The sequence below is a fragment of the Myodes glareolus genome, chromosome 6 (assembly GCF_982192425.1).
Source record: "Myodes glareolus chromosome 6, mMyoGla1.1, whole genome shotgun sequence".
Classification (NCBI taxonomy): Eukaryota; Metazoa; Chordata; class Mammalia; order Rodentia; family Cricetidae; genus Myodes; species Myodes glareolus.
This window is the reverse complement of record NC_142031.1, coordinates 81,848,948-81,857,868: the sequence shown is the minus strand read 5'-3', so window position 1 is coordinate 81,857,868 and position 8,921 is coordinate 81,848,948. Positions and strand designations below refer to the sequence as shown.

The 8,921-nt window shown below is 43.0% G+C and overlaps 1 pseudogene; it reads right to left on the bottom strand.

Annotated features, from left to right (window-relative positions):
* Positions 1–351: 351 nt before the first annotated feature.
* Positions 352–1,772, bottom strand: LOC125388159 (ribosome biogenesis protein WDR12 pseudogene; annotated as a pseudogene).
* Between the last annotated feature and the right edge of the window lie 7,149 nt (positions 1,773–8,921).

Sequence of the window (8,921 nt, the reverse complement as noted above, 5' to 3'; positions counted from 1 at the left end):
TCCTTCTTTCTGAGACACTCTCATGTAACTCTGGCTGCCTCTGAGTTCACTACACAGTGGGGGGTGGATGACCTTGAACTTCTGATTCTCTTGCTGCTAACCTCCCAGGTCCTGGGAATGCACTACCATGTTGACTTTCCAAGTGCTAGAGATAGTACTCAGGGCTTTGCACATTTTAGACATGCGCAATCCCGACTGAGCGACATGCGCAATCCCGACTGAGCGACATGCGCAATCCCGACTGAGCGACATCCCCAATCCTCTCCAATTCCATTCACATAGTTTATGACACAACAGTAAGATACAGAAAGCAAAACAAACCCAACAAGATCTTTGATCAGTCACTCATGTTCAAGCCCCTACATGGGAAGAAGAAGGTGGATATCTGTAGGAACACAATTTGCTGTCCGCGCCTCCACTCGGAAGCAGCCCTGTGTCTGTCCAGTCCACACTTAGAGTTTTATCTTCACGAGCAGCTAGATCATAGAGAGGAGCCTTACACGTCTTGTATCCCGCAGCTTGATCTAGAGAGCCCGAAACAGCTGCTGTTTGTGGGTAGGAGACCACTTCACTGATGTTACCCAGCCTGTATGTGAGGTGAGGGACAGCGACACCAAAGAACCATCTTTAGTTCAGGGATCCCACAGTCTAATATGCCTATCTGTGCTTCCAAAGGCCGAACGTCTACAAAGGGGAGACTAGAAAATACAATTAAACATTTTACTTCCTGTCAAAGTTGACTTAAGGCCCCCAGACTCAGCATCCCACACTCTAACTGTGTGATCCCAGGATGCACTGCAGATTTCTTCGGCATTGACCAAAGCACTGAGGAAACTGTTTCAGTGTGGCCAAGAGGGTCACCAAGGGAGTCCGTGTTAGTCCCAGTTGCTGTTTTCTGCTTCTTTCTTGGCCCATTTGTGGATTCTTCCACTTCATCTGTAGGAACTGTAGACCAGATCTTTAGCATCTTATCTATCTCAGGAGCCACTGCAAACTTCAGTTCCTGAGCTATAGACTGCTGTAGTCCACACTCCCACATGGCCTCTGCAGCAGCATAGGGCTTTCCCTTTGTTCTTCTCCATATTCCAATCCTGTAAGAGAATCGTCTGATCCACCCCACCAAGGCACTCGGTAGTAAGTAGGACAAACTGTCTTTTTTACACAAGCCACATCTTTCGCACCATCTCTATGACCCACAATCGTCACTATTGACTTCCCTTCCAAGGAGCAGACTGAGAGGTCTTCTCATAAGAACCAGACAGGATCCACTCTTCTGTCCCTTCAGTCGAGCTTATCCAGTCACCATGGGACATGCCTTGCTCTGGCTGGGGTGCAAGTATTTTCCCACATATTCTAGTTCCACAGCCTCTTCCGACGAAAGGTTTTCCAGTTGCACGTGTTTGACCAAGGGCATTCGAAGAAACTGCTCTTGATAAGGAAATCAGACTCAGCATGTTTGTGGAGCTCGTGTTTGGTCTTCAGCAGTGTATTGGCGATGTTACTAAGGTCAGCAACTTCAGAGAAGCGGAGATTGAGAAAGGAGCACCATCCACTGCATGGTTCTCCTTCTCGGTGTGGAAATGCGTTTGCAGTTGTGCCACGGCAGAAAGTACACACGAGACCTCGCCACAGAAATGTCTGCATTGACAGTCAAGTAGCTCTAAGTTAAACCAGCACGCCACAAGCGCAGTGGAAGGTACTTCCTTCAGTTTCCTCAGACCACACCATGAGGTTCCTTTTGAGCAGGCCTTAACACCTATTCTTAAAGACATCAATAGGACTGTAAGATGGTGAAGAATTACAAGATCACATAGCTAAGTGAAATAAGGAACTCAAAACTTAGGGATGTGCATTGGCCGTTAGCTTAATTAGATGTTACAGTTGTTGAAGGGAGGGATAGAGTCCAAAGCCTGAGTTCTCCCCAGACTGTGCAGGGAAGAGTTATCTCACTTCAGAGAGCCACATAATCTTAAGAACTGGCTCCTGACCAGCAGGCTCTTGGGAGACAACTCAGTATGTATCTCAGGATGATGATGAACCCCTGACCATCCTCGCTTTATCTGGAGCGTACTGGGGCATGTGACTTAAGACACTGGAAAGGAGAGAGTTAGGCCAGGTGACAAACTCCCATCACTCAGGAGGTTGAAGCATGGAGGACTCTGAATTCAAGGCCAGCTTGGGATATATAGTGAGACCTTGTTTCAAAAACAACAACAACAAAAAAAATTAAAACAAAACAGACAAACCCCAAACAGAACAAATAATAGAAGGTGAGTGCATTTTATTTTTACAAAGTAACAAATACTTGGCTTTCTTTGAAAGGAAGCTGTGTAAACTGAAGTATATTTTACATAAAATTTCACGGCTTTCTTAAGCCTTGTTAAATGCTAGTGTTTTGATTTGATTTTATGGTTCTTGGTGTGTGTTATGCTGTTATAAAAGCCTTGCATAGTTCTAATCAGGATTAAGTGTCTGTGAAATGGTGTTTGCAGAAGGCAGCGGGTCATGAGCAAGCTGGGTTTGTTCCAGCAAAGGCGTCCTGGCTCAGGCAGTGGAAACTCAATTAGCAGCGTTTCGCCACCATAGCAAACACAAGAGCAATCTGATGGGGCTATGTTGTGGTGAAAGCGGTGACTTGATAAAGTTAAATATCCGCTTGCAATCTTTTTGATTGTTGGTTTTTGTTTGTTTATTTTATTTTTTTGAGTTAGAATTTCTCTGTGTAACAGCCCTGGCTGTCCTAGAACTCATTCTGTAGACCAGGCTGGCTTCAAACTCACAGAGATCTGCCTGCCTCTGCCTCCCAAGTGCTAAGATAAAAGGTGTGCATCACCACTGCCTGGCTGTACTTACAAATTTTAAAAATGCTCTTAGCAAAGTAAAAACAGAAGGTAATGATCAAGTTTCACAATCCCGGTACGAGAAGCTGAGGCAGGAAGATTGTGAGATTGAGGACAATTTGGGGGTACATGTACAGGTTCTATGTTCATGCATGTATGTGCGCATGCATGTGTGTAACATATACATGTGTGTATATGTCATTTTCATTATACAAACATGTATGTGTAAAACATACAATCTTTCTTTTTTTGAATGTTTACATTTTATTGTATGGATAAGGGTGTTTTGCCTGCATGTATGCCTATGTACCACTTTCATGCCTAGTACCTGTGGAGGTCAGAAGAGGGGTCAGAGCCTCTGGAACTAGAGTTAGGATGGTTGAGAGTCACCACGTGGGTGCAGGGAACTGAACCTGAATTCTCTGGAAGAGTAGAAAGTTCTCTTAATCAAAGAGCTATCTCTGCAGCCCTATTTTTTTAAAAATATATAGGAATTCACATATGTTGCAATCATGTTCAGAAATTGCTACCTGCCATAGTGACAAACAATAAGAAAATTCTCCCAACAAATATACTGTTTAGTTTTGAGATAATAAAAATATTCACCCTTCAAATTGGAAATTAACTGTAATCGTTATCCCTGTGTCTTAACTATCTTTGAAATTATCAGAAAGCTTTCCCAAACTCTAAACTGCATACAAACTGAATACAATGACCCCTATCTATAACCCAAGAACTTGGGAGGTAGACGCAGGAGAATCAGGAATTCAAGGCCAACTTCAGCTACACAGCAAGTTCAAAGACAACTAGATTTCACCAGACCCTGTTTTAAAAAAACGGAAACCAAACAACTAATTTTAAAAATCACACTAAAAAAAAAAGACCCATGCAAATATATTAAAATTAAGTTAAACAAATAAATGGATTTTGGAAAGATAGTCCTAAGTACCTTTGGTAGTACACGAAATTTAGCAAGACAAACAACATGGGAACTTAATGAATGAGAAAGATATCATTCCATATCAAGGGGAGAGGGTGTGTTCTTCAGTAAGTAATGCTGGGATGAATGGTTTACTGTTTCATAAAATATAAAGCTAAAACATGGCAAGAAAATCAAATGCAAAGGATCTAACCTGTATGTTAAAAATTAATAAAGCCACAAAACTACTGATAAAAAATTAAAGAATCATTGGCAAAAGATTCAAAAAGAGTAAAACAGGAATAAAGACATGATATGAAGTGTTCTGCCCAGAAAAGGAGTCCTCTGATGAAAGTAAAGCTGGTCCAAACAGGAGAGTTTACCCATCAGTACGTGCAAGTTGTCAACTCTTTTGTTTGCTTGTTTGTTTGTTTGTTTTTTTAACTAGACAAAAGCAAGATCCCAAACGATGCTTGCAGAAATCAAGCATACGGAGAAGGACAGAGATCCAAGGATACTCACAACCCTGCTTGACCCCGCGAGATTCAGTTCACCAGCTATCAGCTCTTGCTATGAAAACAGCCACATAGTCTGTGGTGCCTCCATCCTGGCATTTGTCATCAAATGTTTCGTGCACCAGACTGGATCCAAACTTGGTCCCCACTATGGCAGGTGGAGGTGATGGAGCTTAGAAGTAGGCTGGTCTGGTTTAAACTAATTAGGTGTGACCCTTCATGTTCACAAAGGAATTCATGCTGTCTCGGGGGACTGGGCTCATTCATACAAAGAACATCAGCAAGTAGGTTTGCTTGCCTTGACTTGATCCCTTGTGGCCAATCTCAACACAGATCTCTCTACACATTTCCATCACTGTGCGGCCTTCCGCTGGGCAATCTTCACCAGACCCAAGCAGAAGTTGGTGTCATGTTCTTGTTCTTCAGAACAATCAGTCAAACAAACGTCTTTTTGTTACCCAGACTCAATATTTTCTTAAAGCAACCAAACAGAATAAGGCACTCACTGTGTAGGGACTGTTTGATCTCATCCGGGAAAACCTGTCTTGTACAGCAGAATAAGCTTCTGAGGAGCCATTGTGTAGGTGCTGAGCCAGCTGAGAGGTGCCTCACTCAGCAAGCACGGAGCCTTGGGGTTGGTCCTCAGCATACAAACATATGAGAGTCATTTACCCCTTTGTCCTGCCACCGCTCCATGAAATATAGCTGAGGCTGGACTTGAACTCCTGATCCTTCAAGAGCTGGGAATCCAGGCATGTGTACCATCACCTCTGCTCCACCCTTATTTTGGGTCTTACCCCATTTCACATACTGTGCCTGCTCACAGATATCTTTACTTCAGTCATGAGTGCAGCTCATTAATATTCTTGACTCTATCCAATGGTACTTTCCACCACTTCTGAAAAACCCTCAGGCATCCTTTCCCACTCTTCCTATACTATCCCCCCTACAGGACATGTAGATGTAGAAGCACGTTTATTTGAAGGAGTTTCCCTACGCACCTGTGGGAGCTTATCATGGAAAACCATGGAGCAGCCAGGCAGCTTGAGACCTGAGGAAGGGTTTCAGCTCCACTGCCAAGGCTGTCGCTTAGCAGAATGCCTTCTTGCTTTTGAGGGAAAGTTCTTATTTATTCAGGCCTCCAACTGTTTGGATAAGGCCAATCCGAGTTATGGAATGTAATCTACTTTATGAAAAGACCTGCTGTTTTAAGTGTTGATCTCATCTAAGAAGTATCTTCACTAGAGGAGTGTTTGACCAAATATCAGGGTCTGACCGAGTTCTGATTTTAATTTTTCATTGCAGGGAACAGGAGTGTGGCTCAGTAGTACATCACTTGCCTGGCATGCATGAAGCCCTGGATTTGACACCCTACACAGCAAAACAGAAGAGAGAAAATTTCCCATTGCACCAGGGAACACTGAGTACACTTAGAACCTACTTTGTCTCACTTCATGCCCCCTCTTACACATTTCTCGTGTCTTTGCTTCTTTACATAAAATCTTAGATAATTTTTGTCACCAACTTTTTACCTTACTAATTTAAAACTACTTTCTCTCTCTCTCTTATTTGTTTTTGTTTGTTTTTAAGACAGGGTTTCTTTCTGTAGTCCTGGATGTCCTAGAACAAGCTCTATAGACCAGGCTGGCTTTGAACTCACAGAGATCTGTCTTCCTCTGCCTCCCAAGTGCTGAGATTAAAGGAGATTAAAGTCTCTGCCACCATCACCCAGTTAAAACTATTTTCTTACGTAAATATTTTCATGTTACTGTTTATTGAATGGTTTAATTTGTATCTCTCTCTCTCTCTCTCTCTCTCTCTCTGTGTGTGTGTGTGTATATGTGTGTGTGTGTGTGTGTGTGTATGTGTACATGTCTACAAGGGCACTTGCATGCACATGCCTGTGAAGGTCCCAGAACAGCCTTGAGTGCAGGGACCTTTTTTTTTTAATTTAATTTAATTTTATTTTTTTAGGGGCCTTGTTTTGAGGCAGGGTCTCTTTAACATGTATGTGTATGTGCATATATGATTTAGTGTGTGTGATCCCAGTGTTTCTGTGGTGAGAGGGGAGGAAGAGACACATATCCTCTAAGTCATCTATAAATTCAGCTTGTGGTAGTTTGAAAGAAAATGGACCCCAAGGGGAGTGGCGCTATTAGGAGGTGTGGACTTGTTGGAGGAAGTGTGTCACTGTGGGGGTGGGCTTTGAGGTCTCTTTTGCTCAAGTTTCCCTCAGCATGACTCTTAGTCGACTTCCTGTTGCCTACGAGATGTAGCACTCTCAGCTCCAGCACCGCATCTGCCTGCACACCACCATGCTCCCTGCCATGATGATAATGGACTGAACCTCTGAAACTGTTAGCCCCAATGAAATGTTTTCCTTTATAAGAGTTGCCGTGGTCATGGTGTTTTCACAGCAAAAGTACCTAACTGAGACACAGCCCAACACAAGATTGTAAACGTACTTAAGACATAACAGGGTAGGTTTTTAAAGATACTTGTTTTGCAGTTTATTGTATAGTTCTCACCATGAACTTTGTAGTGAACACCATGTCAAGATGTCAAAAGCTTGCACAAGTCTGACGAAATTCAGGCTCTGTGTCCTAATTTCCTTTTCTGCTGCTGGAAAAATGCATGATAGAAGCAACTTGGGGAAGGAAGGGTTTAAGACCTCAAAGGTTAGAGTTCATGATCAAGGGAGGACAGGGTCAAGTTTCCAGCAGGAGCCTGGGGTCAGGAAGGGAAGAGAACCTGTGGAGGAGCGTTGCTGTCTAGCTTGCTCATCTGAGTCCTGAGCCTGAGGAAACACTTCCCAGAAGACTTCACCAGTGATGCTGGTCTTGTATTAATTACAGATGAATCTTCAGCCCTGGCTAGGCAGCACCAGTTGTCCCAGGAAAACAACGGTTTCACTCACACAGATTTTAAATCCAAAATAGTTCACACTCAGCTCCTATAGAGACTTTGAGGGAGCCTCAGATTCCTCTCTGAAATCTCATAAACCGGGCCTCCATCATCGGCACTGCTCCAACATTACCTTCTACCCTCCTGTAAGAACAGTGTATTAGGCTCTGTGTACTTGTAACTTGAATCTCCAAATGCCTGCACACTTTGTATAAATGTACATGCCGGCTTACAAATGCTCAGGTGAAAGCTTGTGTTCCTTTCCACTCAGTAGTAAGGTTTTAGGGAGAGGCTTCATAAGTAGCACAGGAAAAAAATTTTTTTGCCAACCTACCTTTGTGATGGGTGGAGGGTTCCCCCCATGCTGGTGAGAGAGACCAGGCCCTAACTATGGCAGGAAAGGAGGCATCCCCCACTGAGCCACACTTCAGTCATAGGGCTAATCCCTTTTTGTTTGTTTGTTTTTCCTGGAAGGAAAAACTCTGTAGCTGAGATTGAACTGGTATTTACTATGTAAACCAGGCTGCTCTCAAATCTGTAATCCTCCTGCCTCTGCCTCCTAAGGGCTGGGATTACAGGTATGCAGTGTCATGTCTGACCAGGACTAATTTCTTTAGGCCTATAATTTATGTCTCTTTCCCTTCACATTATTTTTGTCCCAATAATAATAATAATAATAATAATAATAATAATAATAATAATCTCCTAGATTGTTTTCTTTTCAGGATAAACTCTTGAAGATTTTCCAGTTTCCCAGGGTCTGTGTTGGGCACACACAGCAGCAATAAGCTGCAGGGGATTTATCTCCATTTTGCTGTTTTATCTCACTTCTTTGAAAATATTTTGGCTAACTGAGCACTGCATGCCATTATTAAAACTAGGGAATAAGGGCTTTTCAATTACTCTGAATGCAGCCATATAGAGGGTTAATTGCATAAGCAGAAAACATTGATCCCTACCCCATACATATAGATCCCTAAAGTCACGAATTTGTTATTAATAACTAAATGGTACACATGCCTATAATTGCATCACTCAGGAGGTGGAGACGGGGGATCAGAAATTTGAGGTTACTCTGGGTTACATGTGACCCTGTCTCAATAAAACATAACACCAAAATCTCAAGTATTTCTTGATTTCTAAAGAGTCAAAGAAGCTAAACAAGCTGTCAGCCTGCCCTTTGTTACGTAATTCCTGGAGTGACATTATCTAGTCACGTGGTCTGTGACATCTAATCTAGGTACTAGTTGATGCGTTTGTTCAGAAGTGGTCTGAATAAAGAAAAATGTCAAGTTACACAGAATTCTGATCTTCCTGTTTCCATTTCTTAAGTACGAGGACTGTAGGTGCTCATTAACCATACCTGGTTTATAGACTATAGGGGATTGAGTCCAGGCCTTCCTGCACACCACGCAAGCACCGACTAGGACCCCCCCCACCTCTAGATGCCATCCTTCTATGAGACTCTTCAAGAAACAGAAGAGGACTTCTAGATATCTTGGGACCGTCTTCAGGTGCAGTTGTTGGAGAAAGCAAGGCTACCTGGATGGAACACAAGGCCGTAGGCACACCACCAACTACTGAATCATGGCAGTGACTTGAATCCTCACAAAGCAGAGTCCGTTTATTCAAATCCATGTTCTCCCAAGCCAAGAAGGTTCTTCCTGGAATGAAACTTGAAGATCATCTGCAGAGAGTCAAACCGAGAAAATCAGGTCTGCCAATGCCAGGGTTCAGGCATTG